Here is a 21,369-nt window from a genome sequence, read left to right on the forward strand (position 1 = left end):
CAAGCGGCCGGGTGATTCGGGCCCCAGCCGGCAAAGCCTGAGAGGAACGAACGGGTCTTTGCTCTCTTAGAGTTGATGCTCTGCAAGAACTCCATCCGTCCCTCGCACTGCTCGGAATGTCCTGAAGCCCGATCACCTCGGACCGTCTGGCGCTTTTCTGGCTGGCGAGCTCTCTCCGGCTCCCTCCACGTTCCGCACACAAATGCGCAGCTCCGCACAGCACAGCAGGCTTAGCCGCGCACCCAGTTCACGCCTCCTCCGCTCTCCTCAGCTTCTCCAGCTACTGCAGGCTTCAGGCTCCAGACTTCCACGTGGCTCCTCGACCTCTCCAGACTGACTGCGCTTGGCGCTCCGCTCGCCCTTTTATAGGGCCTGAGAGACGAGATTTTGACCTACGCTCTCCGACCTTCAACCCCCCGCTGGCTCCGCCCCTTTCTCTCTTTTGATCCGAATCTCGGAGGCGAAGCTTGGAGCGAGCGGACATGGGAGAAATCACCAACGCTGAAGGGAGAGCGGACGTGGCAGAAATCACCGTCGCTGGGAACAAGGAAACCACCACGTTTATTTGCAGCGATCTCACCGTTGCCGGCGCAAAGATGGCGGCGTTTCGGAGATGAAGGTGAGGCGATGTTGCTTGTGTTGAGTATTGGGGAGCGATGCGGTTTGGGAGATGGTGAGGAGATGTCGTTGTTGTGAAGGCGGTTGTGGAGAGGGTGGTTGGTGGTGTGGAGAAGGTGGTTGGTGCTGGGCATGGTGGAGAAGGTGGTTGGTGGTTGGTCCAAAATAACAATAGTAAAGAAAAACGGCTAACTCAAAGATCACAAGCCAAGGTGATACGAATAATTCTCTTTAGACAACGGTGGGGAAATCTATCTGAACACAAACTTATCGGCATAACTGATCTAAGGACCTATATGGTGCTCTGCGAATTTCCCTCTACAGCCGTAACAATATCGATACAATGTTCATGCCAGCAGACACTATGCACCGTTCCATGAACAACCACAGACTAAGTCCGATGGCAGGCAGAAGCTATCCTTCGTATCGTTCATTGCATCATTCGACATGAAGTGTTGCGGTTCCTGTCAATGCTGAAAAAAAGTTCTACAGATCGCTAAATCATTAATCTGGTACTTCTCAATAATGGTCATAACAGAATGATTCATAGGTGATCAATCCCAACTGATACAAGATCAGGATATATGTAAGGGGTCTAATATCTTGAATCCCTTCAGTCTGCATGAATACGTTATTAAAACAATACACTCTCCCTAAAAAAAAAAAAATTGGCCACCATGTATGTTTGGGAAGAGGCTGTGTTGTCTCACAGCAAGAAGGGTTTCTTAAATAGTTTCTGTTGAAATAAGATAGTGTTTGCATGCCTGATTCTGACTGATATGAGATTGGAAGATATTTTGCCATCAATTTCATGCTTTCCAGGCAAAAATAACATTCCTTTCCTCGAGTAAATCTCTGCAGACTACTGTAGCATTTTTTGCCTGGGTGAGCTTGAAAGTCTAATTAGAACGTTAAGTACTAACACGAATTTAGGCAGTTCTTCCAACTTCCCTTTTTCCAGTCTTCAGTAATATTGTTACGGCTGTGGAAATTCGCAATACACCATAAAGGGTCCTCCAGATCAGTTATGACCGATAAGTATATGTGTAGTTAGATTTCCCCACCGTTTGTTTTTGCAAGGGAATTTCCATGTTCACAGGGCTGCGATCCTTTGAGATAGCCGTTTTTCTTTTCTCTAACATTATTTTGGACCAATCATCCGCCAACAACCAAATCGCCACCACCAACATCATTCCCAAACAACTACAACTCAACCACCACCACCTTCGCTCTCTTTACCTCCACAACTCCACCCCGCAAACATCAGCTTCACCGCCATTCTCAAACGACGCCCGCCAGCAACCAAATCGCCACCAACCAACACCCTTCCCAAACCACCGCAAACTCCCACCACCTCCGCCTTTCTACCACACGTCGTGCCATGGGTTGTGAATGGGTTCCTTTCGCCTCGAAAAGCGGATCAGGAATGATTCACGCCCACTTTTTCTTCCACCCAATGGCTGAGCATCGGGTGGTGTGGCTCCCGCCTCTGAACCCGCTGTGATCCAGAAATTTGCATATACGCCCCTCCTCGGCCTATAAGCGTGAGCAACGTGTGCGCGCAGCTCGCGGCAGTCAAGTCTGGAGTCGGTGGAGTGGCAATCTGGAGAGGCGGGAGACGGGGCAGTCAAGTCGAAGTGCCGGTGTGTCGACTGGCAGCCGGCGGCAGTGTCGGTGTGGCAGTGTGGCCGGTGTGGCAGTGTCGTGTGGGGCAGAGTCTGGGCGTGACGGAGCTCGAAGCCGATTTTGGAAAGGCAGACCCGGGGAGCCGATCGACGGGAGAGAGCTCACCGGCCACGCCGGGGGCACGAAGCCAGGGCAGCTACGCCCCTGACATCGCGAGCTTGCCCACCATCGCGCCACGAGGGCGCGGGTAAGACCCTTCGGTCTGCGTGGACCCTGGCCACTCATCCAAGGTTCCACGCACATTTGGTCCACGAACCTGTCTGCCACCCTTGCCTTTGAGGGTGGCTTTTTTCCCTTTGCTTTTGGGTCAATGCATGTGGTGGCGCAGTCTTTAGTAAAGTAGAATTGTTTAAGTAATTGTGTGTGAATAAAGACTTTATTCGTTTGTAATTCTTGCTTTCATTGCTTTGACTGTTATACGTGCATGAATTACTGTATGGCTGCTTAAAATACGTTGCTTGTCTGAGTGTGCAATAAATGTGCTTGTCGAACTTTTCCCCGTTTCGTTGCGTCCTTTCCCTTGCTGTTTGAAAGTTCCATCTTGCATCACGGAAGGAATTGGTAGGAGGGTGTAAGCACCCGATAAATATGTCACGTCCGTCGGAGCCGGCGAAGTAACTGAAGCACGGAGCCGGACCAGCTTTGCGAGGCGGTTTGTTGTCCTAGGCCGGCCAGCGATAACTGAAGCACACGGAACGGACCGCTTAAGCGGTTTGTGTCCTAGGCCGGCCAGCGGCAGAGGCACGATCGCCCGGTTAACTACCCGTGCAGGTACTTAGGTAGGTCGAGTTTGTGAAACAACCCTATCCCCTGCGCGGGTGGCGGACTGGCACGATGTGTGGTGGGGTCGAAAGACCCACCCGTGACTAGCTCCTGGCACGGTAGTTCCAAGAGAGGGTCACGACTGAATTGTCTGTCCGATCCGGTGGGCGACGCGGTCGCGATTTGAGTTAAGTGGCCGATCGCACGCCGGGAATGGACGAAATTCATGTCAACAAGACATGTTCTTATGATACATATTCTTGATCAGTGGAGTTCAAAGTCTATCTTTTGATAAAGGATTAAAAAGTTGGAGATAAAAATATTTATAAAGTCAATGCTTATAATTGGGTCTACTAATTATAAGCATTTTAGGAGACTAAGAGGGCTCTCAGACTAATATATAATATGCAATATTTCAACCAAATTTGTGTTCTTGCGTAAATAAATATGTGGTCCCTTGATAGTTTCTGGACTAGATTCTAATACAAATGTGCTCCATTACTGAACTATTTTTTACAATGTTGAAGAAAAAAAAAATGTTTCAGTCTAAAAAAAATAAGTCACCTGAAGAGTCTACCCCATTTGAGTAAGCAATTGAGGTTGCTCGGCATGCATGGATAATATGCTCATCCCATGTAAGCATGCAATTGAAAAACAATCAGAACCAAGCAACCTTTCAAACTATAATGGTCCTTGGGATGGGGTACAGTTTAGCATGAAGTGTAGTTCCAAGGTGATTGTTTCCCATTCTATAGCCACGCCAAGCTCCATAAAATATGTCCACCATAAAGGAACAAGAATGAACTGCACTGTGGTCACAACCTGCGACAAAATCCGGAAACGGGAAAAATCAGGAAACATGTATTTAAAGCACTCTGAAAAGATGAACGGCGCAATTGGGAAACACTTTTAATGCTCAGTTAAAAGATTGAATCGACACCCATGTCAGCCGATGCCTCGGTTATAGCAGAATTAGCCGATTCGTCACACGGTCAAGGATTGTTTAACCCCAATATAGGGCCGTTCAAAAAGTACGGAATGATATTTTTTGAGGGAGGCACATACTGTGCGTGCTGACGGGCTTGATTAAACTTTACTAACAATTTTGATTTGACATAGGATTAGATTTTTGGGGTCCATCATCTGATTAACACTTGACCCAAACAAAGCCAATGGAAATATGACACCAAACCCAGACAGTGTTTAATCAGCAATGGGGTACAGGCCTAATGCGTTCGGCCCACTAGAAAACCAAGATGGCGGACATTTAATCTTGTCTGGGTGCCGTAGTAAGCTTGTTGTTGGCTTAGCGGTGAGGGTGGCTGGCTTGCGATATTAGGGCCCAGAGTTTGAGCCCCTGTCAACCATTGAATTAACACCAGGTGGGGCTGACTCAGCCTGTCATCCTTCTGAGGTCAGCAAAATAAGTACCAGTGCAATGGTAACCCAGGCAAAAATGCTATAGTTAGAAATACTGTGTATGACAGTTGTACTCTCATATACTACAGTAGTTTGTAGAGAATTACTACAGGAAAGTAATGCTATTTTTGCCTGGGAATAGGGGCATTGCATCAGTGGCCCAGCCATGCCCTCAGCCAATGATGCTACCCACACCCTTGCGCTGCATACGGAGGAGGAGGAGGTGCCATGGTGGGTGGCATCTGGCAACAAATGTGGGTGGGGACCGGCAGCTGTCCGACCAATAGGTGCACATTTCAAAAAAAAAAAAAAAAAAAAAAAAAAAAAAAAATCGACCCCCAATAAGAACCACAACAACTCCAGCAACAAAAATCCCACGGAGCTCTTGTAGACCTACGACGGATGCCCAGTTTAATGTCCATCTGAGGGATGGTGCACACATTGATGAATCACCCTGCATGTGAAACAGCAACAGATGACAGTTTATAGCTGGGTTGAGATTCAAACCCAGGCTAAATAACTCCAAGGCCATCTTGCCAGCCCAAACTACTGCGAAGGAAACTCAGATACTCTCATCATATTGTCAGTGAAGGAGAAAGAAAACCATCCAGTGTTCAACTTTGTTTCATACAATTTTGAGACAAAAAGTAGAAATCAGCTCAGTGATGCAAAAGCACAAATTATATGATTCAGTGATGATTGGACACAGATTAAGCAAGGATGAAAATAAATTTTAATATTTGTGCATTTAAAGTGAAGAAATTTGGGATAATTGTTGAGATGTCATACCAACAGAATTATGCTTTACTGGTCAGAAAATGAAGTAAAATGACAAACTGAGTAGCGCAAGTTTACAGCGTACATGTGCACAAAAATACTGTACATGGTTCTTTGTGACCTGTGCAGTGAAGTGTAGTGGCTCCATGCTTCTGAGGCCATGTTGCATGTGAGTATGCAGCCAATTTTATTTCTTATATCAAAATACACATCATAAACAGAGCAAAAATATGTAGGATCTGATATTTACCAGGTAGACAAGGGAAACAGGTGATGTCACCCAGCACCAATATGACCACAATTTTTTTTTCTACAGTTTTTCATTCATCTGGAGATTTAACAACTCGGAGCCACAAAGTGAAAATCTTGAACATCTGACGACAATTACCAAAGACGAGGACATGTATTCGGAAACATTAGCAGTGATGTAATTACTGCCACCATTTACTGTTTGCAGTAGCCAGATCAGAAGGCAAGGTTGCCGGTCTCGTCGATTTTAAGGGTGTTACAAGGAGGCATTTTGATTGATGACACAGGAGCCATGTGAACGTGTATACGCTCATCTCATCAGTCGAAGCTGGGTGTGGAGGTTTTCCAAATTCCTGGAATCAGGAAAATAGTGTAGTCATTGTAATGTCTGATTGAATGATGAGAATGACAAGCACAGGGCACATACTGTCGTGTATCAATTGTAACAACAGCGAGAATGGCTTTGCAAGATGAAGAAGAAACCCGATAACCCACCATGTTTGCATCGATTCACCAAAATAAAAAGGAAAAGCCATTTTCATTTTCTGATATATTTTGTCGACGAGAAACCAATACAGACAACTGGGATAACAAACCAGAGATGAAAATGAGATTGCTTTAACGCACACACACGCACTGGCGATCGAACGCATAGTACGAGGCTGGTAGTTTCGCGCCCACACTGATATTCTCATGTTTAATCCTAATTCCCGTGCAGAAAGCTGCTGGTCCAAACAGAATACCTGCCAAAGGTATTCATTTATTGATATATTTTGAAGACGAGAAACCAATAGACAACTAGGACAACGAACCGGAGATAAGTCAGATTGCTTTAATACATGATGCTGGAAAAAAAATACAGGAAGGTGTGCTCGTGTTTCTTCCTGCATTAGGAAACCTAAAGAAAGATAACCAAAATTCAAAATTCCTCACTGCATCAATGTATTTTACATCGATTACAAGGATGTAGTCGGCAGAGGACTAGTTACACAGTACATAAGGTATTTGAATCTGAGATTTCAGCATCATGGTATCTGTTCTTTGAGAGGAATGAGAAACAAGCTAATAAAAAGTGACAGCACTCCTCCACAACACCAAAGCAATTTGAGACAAAAGAGAATAAATCCACCAAACTCATCATAGTACATTTGTAAAGTACATGTGTAAAGAGAAGATGGCACTACTGGTTGTGTGAATATTGTAAGTACAACATCACAGGATGATGTAGAGGAAACAGATTTATGATGGCAGAGTAGAAAGAGGTCTTCATATATGATCAACTAGGATATGTGGTGGAAAAAGAAAGTAGACAGCAAATATGGAGGGAAGTGTTGGTCTGGAGCCTAAAAAAAGATCCTATGGGATGTGGGAATTTGTGGCATCTGGAAAATCACAACACAAATGGAAAAGCTAGACAATTGGAAAAAAAGAGCTAAGATATAAAATGGGACATTGCCACAAAAAAAATAAAGACTTTAGAAAAGCTCTAACAACACAATCTATAACATGCTATAAAAACTACAATTGCACTCAAATAGAAGCTGGAAAAGCTGACATACTGAAAATGGAAGAGAAGGTGGAAGTTCGGCTTAACAGATTAATGGGAAACATTCAAATACAAATTGAAAATGCAACAGGTATGGTACAGAATGAGACACAGTGTCAGAGTATAGATGGAAGCAAACCTTGTCAGGATTATCAAAGATACTCCTGAACTGTTCCATTCATAAAGAAAGAAGAAGAAAAAGTAAGTCGCTCTAATTCTGGACCCAGATTCTGGATGATCCCATTTTTATGCCTGCATGTTTAGTTAAAGGCATAGCTGTATTTTATGACAAAGTCATTTCTCTAGACACCTAAACCACATAAAAACAAATCAAGGTGTATTAAATGACTTGAGATTTGACGTTCGATGTTTTTGTTTCTTCCTGCAAAAATTAAAAACCCATATGGAGCTCCCACAACCGAATGCTTTGTTCAATAAAAAATAAATACATAAATAAAAAACACCAAGAATCGCAGACATTCACAAGCATATGATATGTCTATAGATACCCACCTCTCTCCCCTCGCCTACCGAGTCACTTTGACACCTGCAACAAGAAAAAGAGCAATCGGAGATTGCAATCCCTCGCCAGGACTTCTTTTGAGTGGTGTATTTTGATGTTTTCAGGTAAATTCAATATGGCTGCCAAACCATGTGACCGATGATGTCAGATGTGTGACTTTTGTTCCTCATGGATAGGCAGTCATATGTGTAAAGTTTTGCCTCGATATTTTCAGCCATTTCAGAGATTTTTGAAGGTGTTTTTTTAACAATATGGCTGCCGAATCACATGACCGATGCAGTCATGAATTTTTTTTCTGTGCACCATTTTATCCCTCGATGACACGCAAAATTTTTCATTCTGATCAGATGTGGCGTTGTACATATGTAATTATGACGTCATTAAAAAAAATCACCCTCATTCCCCATGAGGAGTACTTGCTTTGTGCCAAGTTTCAATTGTTTTCTTGGTGCAGTTTCAGAGATACAGAGGTCCAAAGTTTTTCCCTTTTTACAATATGGCTGCCACACCACGTGACCTATGACATCATAATTATCATTGAAATATTCTACATGAGTAGTCACACCAATGGTGAAAATTTTGTCTCAATCTGACAAGCGATTGTGGAGAAAAACACGAAAGTTCTGTGCGGATAAACAGACGCACAGACAGACAGACAGACAGACAGACAGACAGACAGACAGACAGACAGACACAGACAAAGACAGACAAATGGACCCAAATGGACCCAAATGGACCTAACAGCTTTCTGACACTGGGTTGAACATTGTGATCCAAAATACCTTGGTAATCTCCTGATTTCATGATGCCATGCACACATTCAAGGCACCCAGTGCCAGAGGCAGCACAGCAACCCCAAAACACCACTGAACCTCCTCCATGTTTGACTGTAGGGAAGGTGTTCTTTTCTTTGAAGGCTTCATTTTGTTTTCTGCAAACACAGAGATGATGTTCTTGTCCAAAAAGCTCGAATTTGGTCTCATCTGTCCACAGGACATTCTCCCAGAAAGATTTTGGCTTGTCCAGGTGTGTTTTGGCAAACTCCAGTCAGGCTTTCTTATGTCTCTCTCAGGAGGGTCCTCCTGGGTTTCATACCATAGAACCCCCTTTCATTGAGTTGGCGACGGATGGTGCTGTCGCACTGTCATACCATGTGTCTGAATGTCAGCTTGAATCTGTTTGGCAGTTGATTGAGGTGGTTTCTCCACCATTCAAACAATCCTTCGCTGCAATCTTCACTTCTGCCACCGAAGGTGAAAGAAGGTTATGTTTCATACTCTCTGTCTGTCTGTGTGCAGGATATCTCAAAGTTGTGAACAGATCCGGATGAAATTTTGTGGACAGGTTTAGTGTAAGATAAGGACGAACTGAATAGATTTTGGTAAAGATCCGGATCCAGATCCGGCAACGAGAATTTTTTAAGTGATTCTTCACCATTGAGATCAGATTGGGTTAAACTAATATATAGCACAATATCTCAAAAAGTTGTGGACGGATTCAGACGAAACTTGGTGGACAGGTTGGGTGTGTTACCACGACAAATTGATTTGACTTTGATGAAGATCTGAATCCGGATCTGGATTCGAGAATTATATAATATTTAAAGTGATTCTTCACCATTGAGAGATGGGGTTAAAAACGATATACAGCATAATATTTCAAAAATGTGTTGGGCCTCATATGTTCTAATGGATCAGGCATTACGTAGCGGTATGTGCTCCACCGAGTGCCCTTCTAATCGATCAAGTTTTCTCTTGCAGCCATGTCCAGAGAGGTTGGCTACAGTGCCATGGGCCAAACTTCATGAAAACATTGCGTACGGTAGACAGTAACATCAAGGTCTCTGGAGATGGACTTGTAGCCTTGAGATTGTCCAGACTTGGCTACAATCTTATGTCTGACATCCTCAGGCAATTCTCTGGTTTTCTTTTCTTTTCTCCATGCTCACTGCGGTACAGAGTGACACAAAACAGCAGAATGACTCCTTTTCTCTGTTCAAAATGGTTGAATGAGTGATTTTTTTTTAATATTGCAGGCACCTGCAACTCACCACAGGTGAGTTCAATTCTAAAGTAAAGGAGAATCACCTGCTTGAAATGTAATCATTTCTAACAACTGCTAAAAGGCACCAATAATATTGTGGAGGCCATTTTAGGATTTATATGTGGAATCGGCTAACATTTAGGAATTTTTTTTCAGCTTTTTTTTTTTGTTCCACTGCAAACTAAAGAAATACATGCACTATGTGGAAACCAAAATATTTTTTAATTTCAACAATATTCTGGAAGAAATGGTGCATTATTTGAAAAAAGTGCAAGGGTGCCAATATTTTTGGCCACGATTGTATAATACTAAAAACGACTAAATTAGAAATTATTCCACGCATGCCGATAGGGGGGGTTTGAAAACTTCATTGCAGTAAATCCCATCTCTCACGGCTCAAATACACAGGAATTGGCAAACCAAGATGTGAAATTTCTAGTGTTTCACCTTTCACCTCTTAATATCGAAACTTAGAACCCCCCCCCCCAAAGTCTAAAAGTTCAAAGGTGTCTCGGTTTAACAGACCAAGGTAGCACCATATCGAATTTTAAAAGGATTGGCTCAGAAATGAAGGAATGGTGTGGATTTATAATGTAGGAAAAGGAAAAGGAAACGGATACATCTCCCCTCCCTGTAGAAGGAGAGACACAAAAGCTGTGCAGAAGAGCTTAGTTTTCTTTGAACGCTCATTTAATCCAATGTTATCCTCACATTAGCTGGACGTCTCTTGTTATGCATCCATAAAAAATAAAATAAAATCCGATTCGTTCAATTACAGTAAACGGTTTATCATCAGTTATTTGCAAAGTGAGAGAAAAACCTCTTACTCATGACAACTATTTAGAAGAGAGTTGCATCTTATCAAAGCATTCATTTGGTTTTGTTCTGGGCATATAATGAGAAGCCAATTAAAATATGTCTCGCAATGCAACAGACTCTTAACAAAGGGTAAGAAATGGAGCATATTATTCTTTTCTTTTCTATTCTCCCCCCCCACCCCCCAAAGGATGAAATGGCATTTGTCACACACTTTTAAACAAAGGTGCACAATTAGGGCCGTGGAAGAGGTTTACTGGATTGGCTTTATTGGTTTGTAGTTAAATTGTAACAGTCACAGTGCAAGGTGCGATTCATTGCAGGGAAGCCAAGAGCTGCGTTTCTCCTCCAGTCAGATTGTATACGAATAGTTAGTGTCAGTTCCGGATTTCAAGCTAAACATACTGTCACACAGCCGGTGCATTGAGATGGCCAACCTGCCATTCAGCAGTGACAATCTGTGCCACGCCTGCAATTATGGGGCCAAATTAATTAGGCTGAACAGAAATGGGAGACGAAGCCACATGCATGAACATCAAATCACAATAAAATGCCTGAAATCATATATATATATATATATATATATATATATATATATATATATATATATATATATATATATATATATATATATATATATATATATATATATATATATATATATATATATACATACATACATACATATGCACACAAGTCCTTTTAGTTATGCAAAATCTCGGCTCATGGAAGAAAAAAAAAACAAGAAAAAAAAAAACCTGCCAGAGCATTTAAGGGTAACATCGTGACAGTGCGGTCATAGGTAATCAAGGAGATACATGGAGAGAGGGAGAAACGGTCCGACAAGTTAGAGTGGTGGATTTGGTAAAGGTTAATGACAGGAGAAAACATCATGAGAGGGATGAAATGTGACATGAAATGGTCGTAAGATTGGATTTACCCAGGTGGTGGTTTCACAAAGCTTTGGATACCAGTGAGAAAGAGAAACAGGATTGGAAGTTGGCCAGTTGGCCTGGATTTTGGATGGGTAACAAGGACAGGGTTACCAAAATAACTCTTGCTTTCCCTAGAAAGAAGGGCTGAAAGAGCAACCAGAGGGTGGGGAGGAGGGGAGGAGGAGGATAAGAGATGAGATGTGGTAAAAAAGCCCACAACCTGCCTGAAATGACAGAGCAACAGACCCTTTACACATTTTTTGTGGGTTATGCAATGATGTTTGACAGCTTTGGATTCCACAGAATCCAAGAATGAGAAGTGTGAAGTGGGTGCACCACCATATAGTAGAAAATAGTAACCTCAATGAGATATAAAGACTTTTTAGGTCATGGAAAGCTGGGATTTCCCAAGGAAGGACTTTCATGATGGATACTCAATCTGCTGCTATCTTTGGATGCCAGCCAGCATAGATATGTGTTCTGCCGGGATAGATCATGGCTGATGGTGACACCCAGAAGTTAAAAGGAAAGAACTTTAGAGTGTTATCATGATGTGACAAACATTGAGTGACCTGCACTGAATCCAAACCAATAATCAGAGATCAGATCAATTGAGAAAAAGTAAGACAATGTTTTGGTTTTGTGCTGATGGATTCCATGAAGTTTTGCTTATTTACACATCAATCTAACACTCATAGCAAGGCTTGTGACATGCAGAACATTAGTAGTATCAATGTACATTCATGTGAATTGCAAGGACACAGGTAGACAATGGACAAATCTATATATATTAATACTGAAGGACCAATTTTGTGCTCCTCCTAGCGGTCGCGTCACGTTTTTCTCGGTACTGTAACCTGGACTGAAAGAAACTTCGTACCTGTAAGAGTGCATTGCACATCGTGCCAATAGTCAAACTTCAACTCTGAAGCAGAATAAACACTTTGTTTTACATTTGTTTACATGGCGACATGTGACGTCACCGCTGAGAGGCGTCAGGACGTCATGACATCATCAGTCATTCGCTGACATCATTACGTCTGTCGTCGACAGACCGTCACTGCTGAGAGGTGTAATTCCATTCCTCGAAAATAGCGTCTGCAATGTAAAACCCTCTTCTGCACATGCTGACGACCTCAGAATGTGAATTTGACACAAAAAAATGTAACAAGAAACATTGTATCTTCTATATATTAATACTGAAGGACTAATTTTGTGCTCCTCCTAGCGGTCGCGTCACGTTTTTCTCAGTACTGTGACCTGGACTGAAAGAAACTTCGTACCTGTAAGAGTGCATCGCACATAGTGGCAATAGTCAACTTTCAACTCTGAAGCAGAATAAACACTTTTCGTTGAGACAGTGCAGGGAGTGAAGAGGCGGGGGCAAAGGTAAGCAAATTTTTGGGCGGGGGTAAGCAAATTGAAAGCGGGAAATGGGGTGGGGGATGAGTGGGCGGGGGCTGGGGTGAATTAAGCAGGGTTGAATGTGAGGGGGTGGACAGGGGGCGGGGGTCCAGGGGCAAGTGGGGCGGGGAATCAAGAGACCAGTGTGTGTGTGTGCGGGGAGTGAAGAGGCGGAGGCGGGGCTGGGGTAATTAAATTTTTTGGCGGGGGTAAGCAAATTGAAGGCGGTGGGGGGATGGGGCAGGGGTGGGGGATGAGTAGGCGGGAGCAAGCACACCCTGTCCAGTCCATGTCCCTCGAGTATCGGTGAGCTGGTGAGGGTGGTTGACTGAACGGAATCTGTCTGTTACGGGGTTTCGGCTTGTACATATTAAATCGCTAGTATATGGCATTTGAATCTATGTTTTGATGATGAACCACAGATGGCTTATAAATAAATGAAAGCAAGCTTCAATTAGTCTGGAGTCGAGTGGCCTGTTTCTGTACTCCAGCTAATGGCCAGAAGGGAGTGATAAAGGAATGTTAATGTAAGAACAAAGAGGGAGGAAGGGTTGTGGAAATAAATGCACGCTGAAAGTGAACACCAAGTTCAGGCATTCAGCTTTTTCAGAGCAGAGTCTGAGATTGAGAAGGTAAGCTATTTAACAGCAACTGCCAACAACCAAATATTCTGCCTCCAAACATGGCCAGGAAAGATGGGTAGGATAACTGCAGATAATATGGGGAAACCTGTTCAGAGAAAGCAAATTGCTGTGAAGGAACTCCTAGGTCATGTCATTATTAAATGCAGGGGATATTGAAGACCAGAAGGTAGACCTTGCTCGTTGTCATGAGTGAATATCCAACTTCAGCAGGAATTTGGCAGTTCTCCAGCAAGAAGAAAGATGATTACTTTCAGAACGACATAAAGTCATGTCGACATGACAGAACGACAGAACGACATAAAGTAGTCGAATGGGGCTGAGGAGCAGCAGGACAGGTTGTCAGGAAAGAGTCATTACCAGGTACAGGGGGATCTTGGTATCATTTCAAAAATCTGAGTTGAGAAGTGAGTCCTCTCAAATCATGAGAGGGAAAGAGAGAGAGAGAGACCGAGAGAGACAGAGAGACAGAGAGACAGAGAGAGGAAGACAAAGAGGAAGAGGAAGAAGAGGAAGGAGAGGAAGAAGAGGAAGGAGAGGAAGAAGAGGAAGAGGAAGAAGAGGAAGAGGAAGAAGAGGAAGAGGAAGAGAGCACCCCAAAAGGGGTTGTGAGACCATTGTAACACCAATCTGTCTTTATACGTGTCCACATCTACACGTTTTCACTTTAATTTTTTTTTTCTGCTGCAACTGCTTGTCCGATCGATGCAAAACTTTAAACAAAGGAGCGGCTCCACGTGGAGAATATTTTATTGTTAACTGATGTCAAAGGTCCCATGGTACGGCAGCGATATTGGATTAAAGGAAAAAAACTTGGACATCATCTTCTCCGAAACTACTCCACAAAAAAAAATTGGTAATTGGCATCTGGCATCAACTCCCCATGGGGTATATTGGGTAACAATGATGACATCATCGGTGAGGTGGAATTCCAGACATAATTGGTCGAATTGAAATCCTTATTCGAAACTTCATACATTGATATACGACCCAATGCAAGTGATGAATTAAATTTACGACGCCATCGGTCACGTGGTCTGGTGGTCATCTTGGATTGAAAATAAAAAATAAAAATTCTTCTCCAGAACCGCTCAACAGATCCATGCAAAACTGATGTGGTTCCATTTATACTCTGGTACTGATAGTGCTGTGAGGTGTGGCGGTTCCATCTGACTTGTTACCAGTTGTAACTGGAGTGAGTCGGTGTGTACTGGCCCCAGCACTTTTCAGCACTTGTATGGAATGGATTCTGGGGAGGATGTTAGAGACCTAGCTGCGGTGAATCATTTAGGAATGTCAAGATATCTGGCCTTGATTTCAGAGTATGCGGTCATCTTTGCGGAGACTCAAAGCTTGGCCTCTACGGACGTGCACGTCATCATCACGACGTCAAGCACTCAACCCATTGCATGCTTATCTATTTATTGAAAGTGATTTTTCTTTGTTTATGATGGGCGCATGAGGGATGAAATGCGCATCGACCACGATGCTGTGGGGGGTTGAGGGTGAGTGTTGTGTTTGACTTTGGTATTTGTTGCTTTGAGCACAGAATGTTTGTGAGCTGCCCTGGGGGCAGCACTTTTTGTATGCATGCTTTGCCATCTTGATAAAAGCTCTCCTGCATAGGGTCCGAGTGAGTTCAGATGCGGTGATTGTACTACTGCAAATAGTCCCCCTCATCCTCAGCAGGAAAAGGCTCAATAATCCCAACAGAAGACATTGATGATGAGGCAGGAGAACTGGTAACCAATATGGAGGTTTTCTCACCATTCACATGTTAGGCGAGAGAGATTGGCGATTGCGTAGATCGTTTTTTTTTTTTTTACTGGGACAAGCTATCGTTTTATGAAAAAAATTAAAAAAAAAAATTAAAAAGATTCCTTCACATCGATATTCTTGCTAAATAAATGAAAATAAGTCTCAAAATCTTCAGTTTGCGAGACCATACACCATTTTTCCCGTTATCAAAATTTCCAATATAAAATGGACAGTTTGGAAAATGTAGTATCGCGTTGATGATATATTTTCAATATCTTAGATGATAAGATCGAGATATCACCCAGACATAGTACTGCACACACCTACGGGCTAAGTATATGGATTAGTAAGAAAAATATACTTGGTTCATTTTATACCTTTGTAGCCGAAGGCGAGAGGCATTATGTTTTTGGGTGTGTGTCAGCTTGTTACCGGTTTTTAATCTACGAAATGTCCCAGGTCTACAAGAGCTTTGTGTTGCTACTGCTGTCGTCGTTGTTGGGATTCTTGTTGGGGATCGATTTTTGAAATGTGCACCCATTGGTCGGACAGCTGCCTGACCACACCCACATTTGTCACTCGACTAATCAGCAAAGCACCCAAACAAAATGGTATGGCCACCATCTTGTTTTCTGGTGACATAATACCTGTAGGCCTCTGCCGATTAATACACTGTCCGGCTTTGTCGAGTCATTTTTACATTGGCTTTGTTTGGGTCGAGTGTTCATTACGATGAGGGACTCCAAAAAAAATCTAATCCTCAGTCAAATAAAAATTATTAGTAAGGTTTAGTCAAGCCTGTATGCGGCTCCCTATAAAAGTAACAATACATAATTTTTTAACGGCCCCAGATTGGGATTAAACAATCCACGACTGTGTGATGAATCATCTAGTTCTAATATAACTGCAACGAATCAACTCTTTTAAGGCTTTAAATGCGCGTTTCCCAATCAGCCCGTTACCGGATTTTTAAACCCAAGTCATTCACGCTAAATGGTGAAGTCACATACCCCGAATGACCACGTACAGGTTTTTATGAGCAAAATGTTTATGACCACAGAGTGTGTGCGGGAGAGCGAGAAGACATGAGACGGGGAGACATCCACAATGCTGCACAGGTAATCCACACAAGATAGTGCAGATTACATCATCTAATCTATCTAATCTTAAGCATTCACGAAGAAATATGAACAGACCCGGCACAAGGTTAATGAGACAGATTAGATGATGTAATCTGAGTTGTGGGTAATGATTTTTTTTTTTATTCTCATACCCAGCTTTCACCACATAGACGACACATGGGGCATGAGCAAAGATGAGGGAGTTGAGTGGACAGAGGAGGCGAAAAATATTTATATTGTCTCACAGGTTGTGACCACAGTGCGGTCATTGTTATTTATTACCACAACAACCTGTGAACCACTGAAGAGATTTCAACCAAACTAGGTACAAGTATAAACTGTAATACAGAAATAAATTGGGCACATTTTTTGGTTCAGAAGATCAGAGGTCAAAGGGCGTTGTGCCCTTAAATTGAAAATAATCTTGTGACTGCACTATCTTGCGAACCACTGAAAGGATTTCAACTAAACTTGGCACAACATGTTAAAGGTCAAAGGTCATGTGCCCCTTGAAAATCATCTTGCATACCAAAAATAAAGTTAAAAGCATTTGATATCGCTCTTCTACTTAGGTTTGTTTCCCCCTCTTTCTCGTAATAGCATGGTGGCACAGCACAACAATTGTGCACTTTCTTATACAAGTACCAAACTTTGCACATATGTTAAGAAATGTATTTTGAGTTATTTTAGATACAGAGGCATCTTGAAATTTAATGGTTGGCCACTTTCCAAGATGGCTGTCCAAATGGTTCTCAAGTATATAAAAAAAAATGGTGGATGGCCGTTAGTCTGGAGGTATCCCGTGTGATCGGCGAGTATGAGAATGCTCTTCCATCACAAGGATAGGGACATGGACACTCAACATCATGATCAGCTAGCTAGCATTCAAACAAGGTATTTCAAAGATGTCAATGAGCTCGTAGATGTGAAGGAAGAACTTATCAATCCATTTAATCAGGAAAGTAATGAAATGATCATTCTTGAGACAAAGGAGATTGCTGACCCTGATGCGGTAACAACCATGCAAAAGACGCATATATCAGGAAAAAAGCAATTTGATGCCTTCACCAAAGAACACCTCATGGAGAGAACAGATTTCATTCATGATACCATCACGAGAAATAAGTTCTCCTTATTTGGATCCACCTCAAACAAAACAGCTGATAATGACAAAAAAGGTGATCTCCGTCAAGAACAATGGGCCCCCAGCTCCCACTCTTTTTCTCTTTTTTAAGGCTGCATGTGGGATGCCAGACAAGTGATATAAATTTAGATAATTTATTCTGGCAAGAAGAGCAAGCATGTCCTCCATCACTCTCCACTGCTTGAAAGCCACATCTTGGTAACAAAAGTTACCTCTTGTCTTGGCTGGAAGATAATGCGAACACAAATTCAGCAGCCACTTTGGTGACTACAGTAGTACTGGATGGAGCTGTGGTAATACAGTCACTTAATCCAGTGCAGGCAAAGACTTCAAACGAGTATGCAGACAAGGACATCATCTCCAACATCCTGTCACAACTGAGAAATGGCACACCACTGGATTTATTTTGGGACAGGTACATTACTGATAAAATTAAAGAGCAAGCGGTCTGACACCCCACCCTGCTCACCAAACTCTTCCGATGCTATCCAAGGCAATCTCCACTCATAGCTCGCAGACTTCCTCTCCTATCACAGCCAATGAGAGGCCTTTAATGCAGTTCTCTCATCCCTTCTTCCTGTCAAGGCTGGAGTTCCTCAACATAGTGTTCGGGGCCCTGTTCTTTTTCTGGTTTTCATCAATGATCTCTTTGACGCTCTGTAAAATCCTCTTTATCTCTTTGCTGATGACTCCACCCTCTGCCGTGCCATCTATCATCACTCAGACCGGCAAGCAGCAGATTCTTTACTCTCTGCACATCTGGATAAAATCACAAGCTGGTCAATCACTTGAAACATGTGTTTCAACCCTGACAAATCTCACTCTCACTATGTCTCTCCGAAAGGACAGTCTGGAAACCCCCCTGCCCCTCTCCTGCAACCCCTCACCACACCCTCCAATCTACTTTCTCAACAATCCTCTTGAAGAAGTCCTTTCATTCAAGCTTCTGTGTCTCACCATCTGCCATGATCTTTCCTGGGAAAGCCACGTTTCCAAGCTGGCCTCCAAAGCCAGTCACCGACTGGGCATCCCCTGTTGTGCAAAACACTTCCTTGGCACACCTGACTTCTGACTATGTACAAAGCTTTCAACAGCCTGATGGGGTACTGTTCTCCAATCTGGGCTGGTGCTACCGCCTCTCACCTTTCCCGGCTTCACGCTGTAGAAACTAGGACATTTAAGATCATCGATATCTCCAGCGATGAGGCCAAGTCTTTGGGTCTCTCACTCACTCACTGCAGGCAGGTCAGTGGGTTGTTTTCTGCCATCTCCTCCATAGCATAGCCCCCCCCTACTCCGTCGTCATCGTCCCCCCCCCTCTGCTCTGTCTGCAACCTGTCATCCCCCCCCATCCCATTTCCACAAGGCGTGTTTTTCCCCACCTTTGGCACAAACTCCCACACTCTCTTCAATCCCACTCTTCCCTCCAGGTCTTCAAAACAGCTGTTCACTCCTTATCTTCCCCCATCCAAAGGTCAGGTTGGGTCAGGTTTGGGAGCATGTGCCGGAACAACGCCCACCAAAAACCATGATCTTTTCTACCCCTGTTAATCCACCCCAAACCCACCTCTTCAAATTCCCTGCTTTCCTTCCTGAAAGTTCATGTAGTGTCTATCTTGTTTACCCCATGTACCCCACCCCATCCCTCTCCCTTCCACAGATATCCTCATGTCTCTATTCCCCACTCCTTTGTGCTTCCCTCTCCCACCCCTCGTCGCTCCTGCTCCCTTTGCCATTCGTTCGTTGTGTTAGCTCTTATTTGAGCCTCGACATTTTTAAATTTTTTTAAATAAACGTACAAAGGAACAGCCAGAGCAGAACGTGTCACAGGGGTGTTCAGAAAGGTTGTTGGACGTGTCGCTGCACCTAAAAACTGCCAGAATTTCCTCTGCGTGGATCAGAAATAGAAGGAGTTATTCAACTTTCTTTCATAGAATACCGGACTGTACATGCGTGAGCACCAAAGCATGGGAAAGGAAGTTGTTGTGACATTGAATATACCTGTTCCCTGCATTCCAGCCCAAGAGAGACTTGATTTTCAAGCACCATGCAACCACGAAGGGGTGGATATCCGTTTGGTGCTTCATGCAGTTCACACTGCACAGCATGATCATAGTACTCTCATACACACTGTAGATACAGATGTTGTTGTTCTTAAAGTAATGGACATTCAAGCACTTCCAGACGACAACTCTAAGTTATGCATTTCTTTGGGATGGGGAAAATGTTTCATGACATGCCAGCCCATGAGATAGCAGTCAGCCTTGCACCAGATACATCACACACACTTCTGTCTGATGTTTTATCCTTCGACAGGGTGTGACATAGTGTCAACCTTCATTGAGCATGGAAAAATAATGGCCTGAATATTTCTGCCAGAACGTCGCACAGTGCTCCCAACAAATATAAATTAAAATACCTTAAATGGGAATTTATCTGCCGTGAATAAGAGAGAAGCTGACGTTCCAGGCCTTACTCTTCGTCGGAACAAAAGAAAAAGGGCAATCCTAAGCCTATTCAACGCAATACATTCGGGAGGAGAGTATGAGACAATCGAGAGGTTTGTCATTCTTCTGTACAACAGGACAAGTAACTGCATGGATGTAGTTGTTGCAAGAAGAAACTTGTTTGTCATGAATAAGTATAATTAAGTTGAGCATTTTCCCGACTAAAGCTGCACTTGAACAACACACCAGTAGAGCGGAATATCAATGTGGACATGTGCGGGGTCAAGCACCAATTCCACATCCTGAACTTACCTGTCCTTCCTCTGAGTGGGGCTGGACCAAGAATCTCTCTCATTGGCTGCCTGCTATTCCAGCATCTATAAACAAGGCTACCTGAGACTGAAGCATAATAATTGATTTATTGTGAGTTTACGAAACTAGTACGTGCCCGTAAAAAAAAATATAATAATAATAATAATAAATAAATAAACCACACAGGCTAGGCCGTTTCTTCGCTCTCACGTGCCCGTCCGTGCGTGACCCGGAAGTTCGATATTTTTCGCAGTCGCGATTATTCGCAATTTATTTTTAAACCCAATTATTCAATTGGCGCCAACATATTTTACCTTTTCACAATGTCGTGGGCAAGGAAAAACAAGAAGAGAAGAGAGAGAAAAAAAATTTACTTCCTGGTTCGGAGCATACTAGCACTCTGATGTTCCCGAAATTTATACACCGTCTAATATGAAAACGATCATAACTTGGGCCATTGTGTTTATCTATAAATGCGCATAAGAAAAGAGAAATTATTAGAATACACGAAATCATCACTATCCGGAAGCCCGTACGTTGTAACCCGTAATGGGGAACGTGGCTGTGCTTCCCTTCCCCATCGGCCACGCCCACACAACGTGTCTTGTCATTGGTTTGGTAAATAAATGGCCATAACTTGGGAACCACTTGTCCGATTGATATCAAACCTTGAAAAGGCACATCCTCAGGTCCCCAGCAATATAGCTGGCAAGTTTCAATTAGATCGGACCAGAGGTTGTCGAGAAACAGCGGTCACACACACACACACACACACACACACACACACACACACACACACACACACACACACACACACACACACACACACACACACACACACTGCTGGAATTATAGATAGAGGATGCGGGTCTTCACGATGCACGTGCAAAAAAAGGCAGCACTCCAATACACAGCTCTTTGTTCCTGTGGAGGAGAATTTTCTTTAAAACCTAGACTTAATTTCAGGAGTCTTGTATAGAAGCTTGTCCATGGAAATATTATTTCTATTCTTTAAAAATGGATTAATTTGTAGCCCACAGGAAAATTTGTGAATATGTTTTGGGTTTTTTTTGGTTTTTGATCTGGCAGTCATCTTGGTGGCTATTTTTGAAAAATGGTGACTATTGTATGGAATCTAAAAATATAAGCATGTTTACACATTTGGTGG

At 43.0% G+C, this 21,369-nt stretch overlaps 1 protein-coding gene across 4 annotated transcripts in view; it reads right to left on the minus strand.

The window, feature by feature from the left end:
* LOC147030400 (speckle-type POZ protein-like) overlaps positions 1 to 8,540 on the minus strand; it is a 126,266-nt gene extending 117,726 nt beyond the window's left edge. Inside the window, exons 1-2 of one of the 4 annotated variants that reach the window (XR_015056344.1) lie at positions 8,363 to 8,540; positions 7,571 to 7,604 (exon numbers count right to left, since the gene is read on the minus strand). The gene's annotated coding sequence lies outside the window, so the exon portion shown is untranslated. The remainder of the gene's footprint in view (positions 1 to 7,570; positions 7,605 to 8,362) is intronic. The other 3 variants (XM_085874417.1, XM_085874416.1, XM_085874418.1) reach the window with 3 other exon arrangements.
* Positions 8,541 to 21,369: the final 12,829 nt, after the last annotated feature.

The sequence above is a fragment of the Eptatretus burgeri genome, chromosome 3, assembly GCF_056783735.1.
Source record: "Eptatretus burgeri isolate ZD-2024b chromosome 3, Ebu_testis_v1, whole genome shotgun sequence".
NCBI lineage: Eukaryota > Metazoa > Chordata > Myxini > Myxiniformes > Myxinidae > Eptatretus > Eptatretus burgeri.